At 35.7% G+C, this 9,253-nt stretch overlaps 1 protein-coding gene across 2 annotated transcripts in view; it reads left to right on the top strand.

Annotated features, from left to right (window-relative positions):
- Nucleotides 1-1,323: 1,323 nt before the first annotated feature.
- The window catches only part of LOC124613112 (dynein regulatory complex subunit 4), a 139,177-nt gene continuing 131,247 nt past the window's right edge, over nucleotides 1,324-9,253 (top strand). Inside the window, exon 1 of one of the 2 annotated variants that reach the window (XM_047141724.1) lies at nucleotides 1,324-1,345. The gene's annotated coding sequence lies outside the window, so the exon portion shown is untranslated. The other variant, XM_047141723.1, reaches the window with a different exon arrangement.

Raw genomic sequence — 9,253 nt, 5'->3', positions numbered from 1 at the left:
TAAGAAGGTGAAAACAAATTATAGCAGATTTTAGTGCCAAAAAGTCATGTAGGTATTCTGCAAATAGGTGATAAAATCCTACAATAATAATTGGAATACATTCAGAAGCAGATGAATAATGAAACAGATAGACATTTAGAAGGATATTAAGTCAAGAAGAAAGGTGTGATGACGTCAAGCTCAGAGGAGGGCTCCCTGACCCATGGGCATCTGCAGACATTCATCCAAGAGGAAGAGGGGTTGGGAGTTGAGAGGCAAAACTCTAAAATATACATTTTTAATATAAATGAGTTGGTCAGTCTTGAGAGGTATCATGGCACAAAAACAAATTTTTGTAGGTGACTCAGAAAACTATAATTGAGGATTACTGGAATAGTGGGAAATCATTCAAGTGCAGCCCTTGTCTCCCTCACTTGTGGACACCTATGCACTCAATTATTTCAACTTTTCAATAATGTCAAGTCTTTGAGCTATCATAGTGAGTTACTGTACTTCTTTAAAATCACAAACTATGGCAGCTGGAGATTGAGAGTTAATTTCCATTCTCAAATGCTATAACGCACAACAATTACACTCCTGTGTGTAATTTCAATGCCTATCCAGATTTCTGGCGAGAGTTGCGCAGTTTTCATCTTAGAGTGCAAGAAGTTAGCAGTAGAGTGAGACTTGAGTTGGCACTACGGGTTTCCCTCCTGTGACTAGGGCCACTGGTATATGTGTTTTGGTGTAACTTTTAAAACTCATGTGTTTTCTTACACTGAACTCACCAAAAAAGATTGGCTGCAGAATTTACTTTTCTACCTCTTCTAGTACAAGAAACAGTTGTTACTTTTCTTAAAATCTATACCACCAATGTGGCCCTTCGCTCACTGCTTTTTTACAGATGATTCCAAAAAGAAAACAAGATATAAGTACTGATAATAAAATACTACACGATTACTTTATATTGCCGAACACAATGAGATTAGCTTAGGAGTTAACAACACTAACGGTATGTAAAAAGACACGTTAAAAAAATGTAATGTATAAGACAAATAGCTCATTTCGGCAGGTAAAGATGGACAGTTTTTGACACGTCTGACCATTACGCTTAGTGCTTTAAACAGAATGGAAATACCAGCAACCCACTGTTTCACTGTTCTATCCGACTTGTACTTTCCGTCTGTAGTAATGATGATAGTTACAGTCGCTTTCAAGTATCGTATATAACATATCCATGATACCAGTAAACTAACCTACATTGTGACTAATCATTGAATTACAGGTTGAAGCTTCGTGTGCTACGCGACGGCGCAGTGAACGAGAATCATGTCTATCGTTGCCATGGCAGTGCGATTGTAAACAGGTGGGTGTCTCTCACTTTAAGTACGTGAATGCATCTAATCGGCATAATACACATTTATTTTGCACGACGTTGTGTATCCAACAGGTAACTGCCTTTTGAACACTACCTAGGAAGTAAGGTGACTCGAACTAATTAGGCATTTTAAAATAAAAAACTTGGATCCTGTTTGTGTTTGTAGGGATAGCCACCATTCTATATTGGTGTTTCATCAAATGTCAATTTCCCGTGATGTATTGTGTGAAGTACAAGTCCACAATTTTCACAATAATTGTATTGACAGAAATTTTACATTTCCTATTTCGATTTATTGACACGATATGTCGTAGTCGTCGTAATTGGGATAATGTACTGCAACTGTTTGCTAGCTACAGCGTTCTGGTCCCAACTTCTTACAGGGTTCCACAAACCATGCTTACTTATTTCGTGTTCCATAGCTCCAAGTTGTGAACCGATCACAGGATATAGAACGAGGCATTATTTAGAAATTCCACGTAACCCTTGATGAACACTGGCGTTGGCAAACAGTTGCAGTACTCTAGCCAGCCCAATGACAACGACTACGACATCACGTGTCAACAAATCGAATAAGGAAATTTAAAAATTCGTAAACTTCGTTACTGATGCAATGTTTTCTGTTTTATGCGATTAAAAAAGTCATTTTGAATTTTGGTTACCTGAGATGTAAAATTATAAACAATGCTGTAAAAATTTATAACCATCGTACTCTTCCTTTAACAAATAATGTTATTACTTGAAATCAGAGTATTTTGTTTGTGGTTACACCAGTACGACTTTGCAAAGTAGACTGTTCCCTTACGCTTTAGAACTTATTCTGAAAATAAATACTATCAGCTATTTGATGCGTATAACAATTATCAGCTTCTGTTGAAATCCTTCCCAACCCGAGAACTTAACTTTTCTGATGACGTAGTAGGAATGTGTAGTTCATAAACTAACTAGTTAAAATGAAGAATTGCGGTAAAGGAACTGTTCGGACCGATTCTTCGTTTAGTGAACTATTGTTCTTCTCGCCCCCCTATACGTGTTGGAAGTTTGATCGCGTATGAACGAATTTCCCTCACTTGATACACCCAGGACCTAAGCGTCCGTCGTTCTCAACTCCCATTGGTGAACTGGGCGAACTGCGTCTGATCGGAAGACCGAAACCGTTCCTTTAGTTCACTTAGTTCGTTCATTCTACAGTATCTGTATCCAAATGTTTCTTTCCCATCTTAAGAATTAATGTTTGCTAGCTGTTAAACAGGACCGAGTTTTTTCTTTTTCCAGACTTTAGCTGATAATAAAAAGAAATAGTAAGGTGACAGCAACATAAGAATACTTAAATCTTTAGTGCTTCGCACTGCTCAGGTTACCAAACAAAGACTGCGACACTGGGTTAAAGCTGTAAGCTCTCAGCACATTCTGACAAAAAGACTACATAAAGAAAATCGTTGAAATATGCACACTGGTTTTTTGCTAAAGGACATTCAATTTTTGTGGGCAATAAAATTTTGCTTCCTAATTTATTAATGTTTTTCTAAGTGCTCTGTTTTTTGGCACTCCAACATTAAAAATGAATTATGTAGTTCATTTGAATCAGTTCATCGAAGTTTTTCAATAAGAAGAGCTATCTCGAAAGGAATAGTTCCGTAAAAAGAACCACTTTGCCCATTTCTAGAATTTGGCTAAGTTATTTCGATAACTGAAGTTGGTGGCGGAGGCTAGACTTTTATTCGATTGTTGTAACGCGTTGTTACGTCATTTAAGTCTGGGGTCCAACAAAGAGAACGTCACAATTGACTTGGTGCACTCAGTGTTTTTCATTGTTACAATGATTTTAGACATTTTACTCCGTATCAGGCCTCAGCTGACCGATAACCTGCCCTATCTGCGAGAAATTTTGTGCCTTTTCGCAAGCCAGTAAGAGATCATTTGTGAAAACCACAACGTGATCACAAATCTTTTTTTTAATTACATCACATTCCCTTGTAACTGTTCATGCATTTATTCGGCTATTACCATTTCGGTATTTTTGTAGTTTGGAACCATATCATTGAAATAACTTAAAAATAGCGTACTCGAAGGCCAGTGTTTCTCCTGTTGGTAATAATATAGTCGTTGCTTGTCATTAATAACATAAGTAGATTTTTTATTGACATGTCGGTATGAGCGAACATCCAAAACGTTTCCATCGAATTTAACAAGTACCTTACGGTACAGCATTATTCGTGTTCACTACCAGAACCCTGTATGAAAGATAACTCCACAGCGTAACATGTGTTTGATTGTGATAACACTGCCCAGTAGTCATGTGGATTTTCTCCTTCAAATGAGCACTGTTTTCGTAACATTGTGTAAATTGATGGGGGAGGGGGTAGGAAGGAAAAGAAGGGGAAGAAACTATTGATGTCAGCTGCATTTGGACTATATGTGGAATCAATGGTGATGAGTGAAAGTGTGTGCCGGACAGGTATTTGAACCTGGGGTATCCTGTGTACTAGGCAGTTGGGTTAAGCCCTGTGCAATCTGGACACAGTGCATATTGCAAATGTACGGACTATCTTGGTACACTCACAAGGGAACCCACATTCCCACCTAGCACCACCTGCCCTATCCACAACCCCACTCATGTCCTGCATACTTATTAATTTTATGTTCCCACTGGAGGTCAAACAATATTGTGCATCCGCACTAAAGGTTGTGGATTCATTGCCCATTGATGTGAATCGGTTATATGAATGCATGTTGTCTGCCAGAAAGTACAGACATCTTGCATTCATATAATTGATTTGCCTCGAAGAATCCACAACCTTCAGTGCAGATGCACAATATTGTTCAACCTCCTGCAGAAATTTAGAATTAAAATGGCGCTAGCTGGAAATGTGGGTCATCTGGGAAATGTATCGAGATACTCTGTGTATGTGAATTACACACAGTGTCTGGCTGTTTCAGTGGTTAATGCAACTGCCTAGTAAGCAGGAGATCCTGGGTTTGAATCCTGCTGCAGAACATATTTTCACTCATTGCTGCTGATTCCTCATCAGTAGTTCCTTCCCTTTCTTTTCCTTTCTCCGTGCTCCATTTTCAATTTACATAAAATGTATCTCAGGTGCAGGTTCCACATGGTGTCTGTTCTTTCAGACATTTCCAGAAGAACAGATATGATACATTCATATAATAAATCTCAATAGATTTAACATTGTAGCAAAACTTAATGGAATTCAGATGAAAACTTGCCAGAATTCAGATTTCTCTGCTAAGATATGCAACATCTACTGCCACAGCTGTGTAATTTAAATAAGTTTTTATCTGTAGATGTACAGTACTGGTGGGTCAATCCAAATGAAGTGGTCCAATAAAAATTAAGTTGGTTGCTTGACGATTATAAATATTTTCATTATCTTATATGTGATTACACTATAATTGAGAACTTCAAAATAGTTTTTTAAAATAATTTATCTTGCACCTTTATGCCATTTTTATTTGTAGGTGTGCGATGATTTTTCAGTCTGGAGGCATTAGCGAAAATATGAATATCTCTGCACCGGGGTGAATTACAACATTGCAACTGACATGATTGTTGTTAGAAAAGTGTCCTCTACAAATTGTCTATTACACTCAATACCCTAAACTCAAAAATAACCTCCAAAGTTTGATATCCAAATTTTCAAAAATCCACTCTTTTAGGCCCAAAAATAACTAACAAAGAGTGATTTATGAGAGTCTATTTTTTTCCTATAGTTAGATATCATACACTAATAGCCTCATATAGAGCAAGAACACTTACAAATGTTTTCTTAATTTTTTATAAATTTTTGAAATTTGAAAATTTTCATTATTTGTAAAGTTTGGTGTTAGTTACCTGAGGTGAGACTGAATATAAAAATATGATTTTTGCACAGTTTGTACACCAATATGGTAGCAACGTACTGTAAAAATTTCAACATTGATATCTGACTGTGAACAAAGATATGAATCTTTGAAAATGAGGAGATAATTCACATTACCGGTACTCTACATCTGATCTTATGACTGTTGCCTGTTCACATGTGTGATATTGGCATAATATAATCAATTATTATTGAATTAAGGTACTGAATGATATACAAAAAGTGGAAACATCACTGAAATTAACATTTATATTATTTTGACATACTTAAAATAAATATTTTCAATTAATATCCTTCGAGATGCGACTGTTCCTAAACCTGGTGGTGAATGTTAAGAACACTTATTTCTTCACACAGCTTCTGTGATATAGCTAGAATAAGATCTCCCAGTTGGTGTGGTAAGTTCAAGTACTGAAAGTTTCTTTAAAACATTATTCATTGGTATCCAAACTTTGTCACTAGTAGATTTCTTGAATGATGTTCTTAGGCCCACAGGGTGGTAAAAATGCACAAATACATCATTTTCCAAACTTATTCTTTCAACCTCTGCAAGCCACCACTGTCCATCGTACACACATGCCACTATGTCATTCAGTGTTAAAGACAGAGATTGTAATTTTACTGACACAATGATCCTCATAAATTTTGGTTTCTGATGTTACATAGCATCAAACCAAGTTTTATGCAGTGCCAAGGAATTTGTGGAAATGCCTTGTTCCTTTCATTGCTATACAGTTTTCAAATCTGGTTTGAAGTGTTGTTTTCACATGCAGAACCACTTCTTCTTTCTTGATCAGAAAATAGGTAATGCCTTTAATATTATCTTTGCAAAAGACATACGTGTCCTATACTGTGAGAATTTGGTCTGTGGTTGGCCTTTGTAGGCTGGCTTTACTTACTTCACATTTTGTTGTACCTCCTACTCCATCACATGCATTTTTACCATGGCAAGATGGAAAAAAGTACCATTGAGCCTCCAACCCAAAGTCTACTTTGTGGTTGCACAGATTTGAAAAATTCTTTTTATTCTTTATACTGAGTACTTCTTCCATCTGAAAAGTATATCAGCTTCTCAACCTTGGGAAATTTTCTTTTGTGTAATTTATTACATACTTTTGAAACACGTGTACAGCCAAACTGTTGTGCTCCAAGTAGTCACGTAGCATGCAAATTGAAGAACTGCAAACTTCATCTTTCTCATTTTTAAAGTAGAGAATAAATGGATGCACTGTTGCCTGGTCATTGACCCAATGGTACCCTTGTATTGCATCCTGAATCACAAATGTACAATTTTCTGCAAAATCAGCTAGCACTAGGCATTCAGTTTCATGAAGTTGTGCTTTTTTGTCCTTCAGAAACTTACTTTGGATTTTAGAAACATAGTGGTGACTTTTGAGTTTTTGTAAGTCATCAATTAAAGATTACAAGTACTCTTCCTGAGATTTAACCACTGTTATAATTTCTGCCCTGTCAGTTGTGACCCACTGTTTGAAGGTAATACTGTCTGGCATTTCCTCATCATGTTCATGAAACAATTCAGTAACAGTTTCCGTACCAGAGCATTTATTACACAAACTCATCATGAAGTCATAACTGTTAGTATCACAGACCGTTAAATCTCGTAACTCTAGCAATTTTGCACTCACAATCATCAGTTTGACATTTTGATGTTATAAACAACTTAAGATCACTGAGTTTTGCACCCGCAATCATCAGTTTGACATTTTGATGATATAAACAAACACATACGAAGTGTGTCTCTGAGGATCCAGCCAAAATAAACCACTTATGGTGGAGGTCACAAAACTTTGACCTTCCAGTTTTGCATTCAGGGTGAGAATTTTTGAAAGCTACATAAAGTTCATTTAAATTTGACAGCACTAGTTGTTACTGCTTTGTTACTTTAACTCCATTTGTAACAAATCTTTACTGTCTTTACAACTTGGGCACATTGTACTGTTTTCATCATCTTCAAAAAACTGATGGATCTTTTTAATTGTTTCTTCACTTATACCTACTCCTTTGCTCTTTCTCAAAAGTGAAAGAATACTGTGCTCTTTCACTAATTTTTTGGTTAGTTTAACCAAATGATGAGAAACATTGAATTTATGAACTATTTTTTCTCTTGACCATGAGCCAGGGAGCAAACTTAAAAGTTTAGCTTTTTCCTCTTTAGATGTCACTGAACATTTAATTTTTAATTTCTCTATTAAGCTCAAATATTCAGTGTCAGATGGTGCTGGTAGTAGGTTTTCTTCTTCTTTAGAAATAATGTTGGTATCTGTATTATTACAGCATGATTCCAAGTCTTTTCTAATTTTGTCTGAAATTTGTTGTACCTTATTTTCAATAGCTGCTTTTCTTTTTCTGCTACTTAATTTTATTACTTTCGAAGCAGGAGATACATCTAACTTAGAACAAGCAAAATCCAATATGCTAACAGCTTCCTCATTAGGAATATAAATGTCATGAACAAGGTTACATGATTCTGGTTCTGGATTCACAACAAATGTTTTTGAGTAACTATTTGGGCCCAGGGAATTTCCAGAAATCATATTACATTTCACTTGGGAAGCTGTTTCACTCTCACATAACAAGGACAAATGTTCAAGTTTTATTTCCCTCAAACCTTTAGTAATAGGCTTTTTATGAACTTTAAGTGGATCACAGCACTTTCTTCCAAAACTGTGGTTGTACTTCAGAATATATTTTTTCTCATGATACTCAAACACTGATGTTGCAGAAGAACTTACTCAAAATTTAAACAAAGTTTGTCTAACTTCATCAAAGTCATTGACATTTTTCAAGTTTTTTGAAACTGAACAGTAAACTGTTTTGTGACACACTTCACTTACTATCTGTCCAACAGAGTACTGTTCGTCCATGTTACTGCATTCCAGTTAATTTCTCAAAATTAATTACAAATTACACACAGAACAAAGCACATAACACACTCGATGAAGTATGTACATCCACAAACTGAGTAAGAAATGGGCTACAGTAGTATGAAAGCAGTATTAAGTATTCAGTAAAGTTATATGCATGGTAAAAAGAAGAAGATTTGGTGTAGATGACCTGTAGAAGTCGAGGTCATTAGAGATGGGCTGTAAGGTTGTATTAGAGAAGGAAATTGTATGTATCTTTTTCATTGCACCTTTTTTAGGATTTACCTGAGAAATTGAAAGGAGCTATGGCAAACCTTAATTTGGATGGTAGGCATGGATTTTAATTCCTGGTTCTTCGGAATGTGAACTTGGTGTCATAATAACATTACCTCCTCATTAACTTACATTGCCCAAAAAATTAAATTAAAACCCGTGTATCATGTCTATAATATCATTAAAACAATAATAATACTGTAACAGCAGAAACAGGTCTGCATTACAAGTCAGAATACTGAATAATGTGATTAACAGTAAAAGGACAATACAAATTAAATATGAAGGCAGAAAAAATACAAACTTGGTTTTTTGGAATAAACCACAGAATGAAAGTGGTAAATTTCTTGTCTTATTTATTCGTCTCTAGACCATTTTGTGCAACAGTATTGGACAAGTCAGAAATATTACAGGAATAATATATACATATAAAACAATTAACAGAGTAGGGTATGATAATATGAAGATACGCGAGAAGTCGGACATGGCCTAATCGAATGAACCATCCCAGCATTCACCTTAGCAACTTGGGGAATCCACGGAAAACCCTAGTCAAGGTCAAGCAGACGGGAAATAAATCTCAGTCTTCCTGAATGTGAAACCAGTACATTAAGAGTGAAGTATGCACTTTGCTCAGTACGTAAGTGGAAGGGGTATTCCAAGTACATCATCTATGCTGTGAGTGCAATATGTATAATAAGTAAATCAATGAACAAGAAATTATGAAAATAAAAACACTACTGAAAAAGTGAAAACATTTCAGCACATTTCATGACACTGCTGAAATGTACACTTTGCATAATAAGTAAATCATTGATTTAGTTAAATCATGACGCTTTGATATAAAACACCGCTCAAAA

Source organism: Schistocerca americana, chromosome 4 (assembly GCF_021461395.2).
Source record: "Schistocerca americana isolate TAMUIC-IGC-003095 chromosome 4, iqSchAmer2.1, whole genome shotgun sequence".
NCBI classification, from domain to species: Eukaryota; Metazoa; Arthropoda; class Insecta; order Orthoptera; family Acrididae; genus Schistocerca; species Schistocerca americana.
The sequence above is the reverse complement of the archived record's forward strand: the minus strand, read 5'-3'. Positions and strand labels throughout refer to the sequence as shown.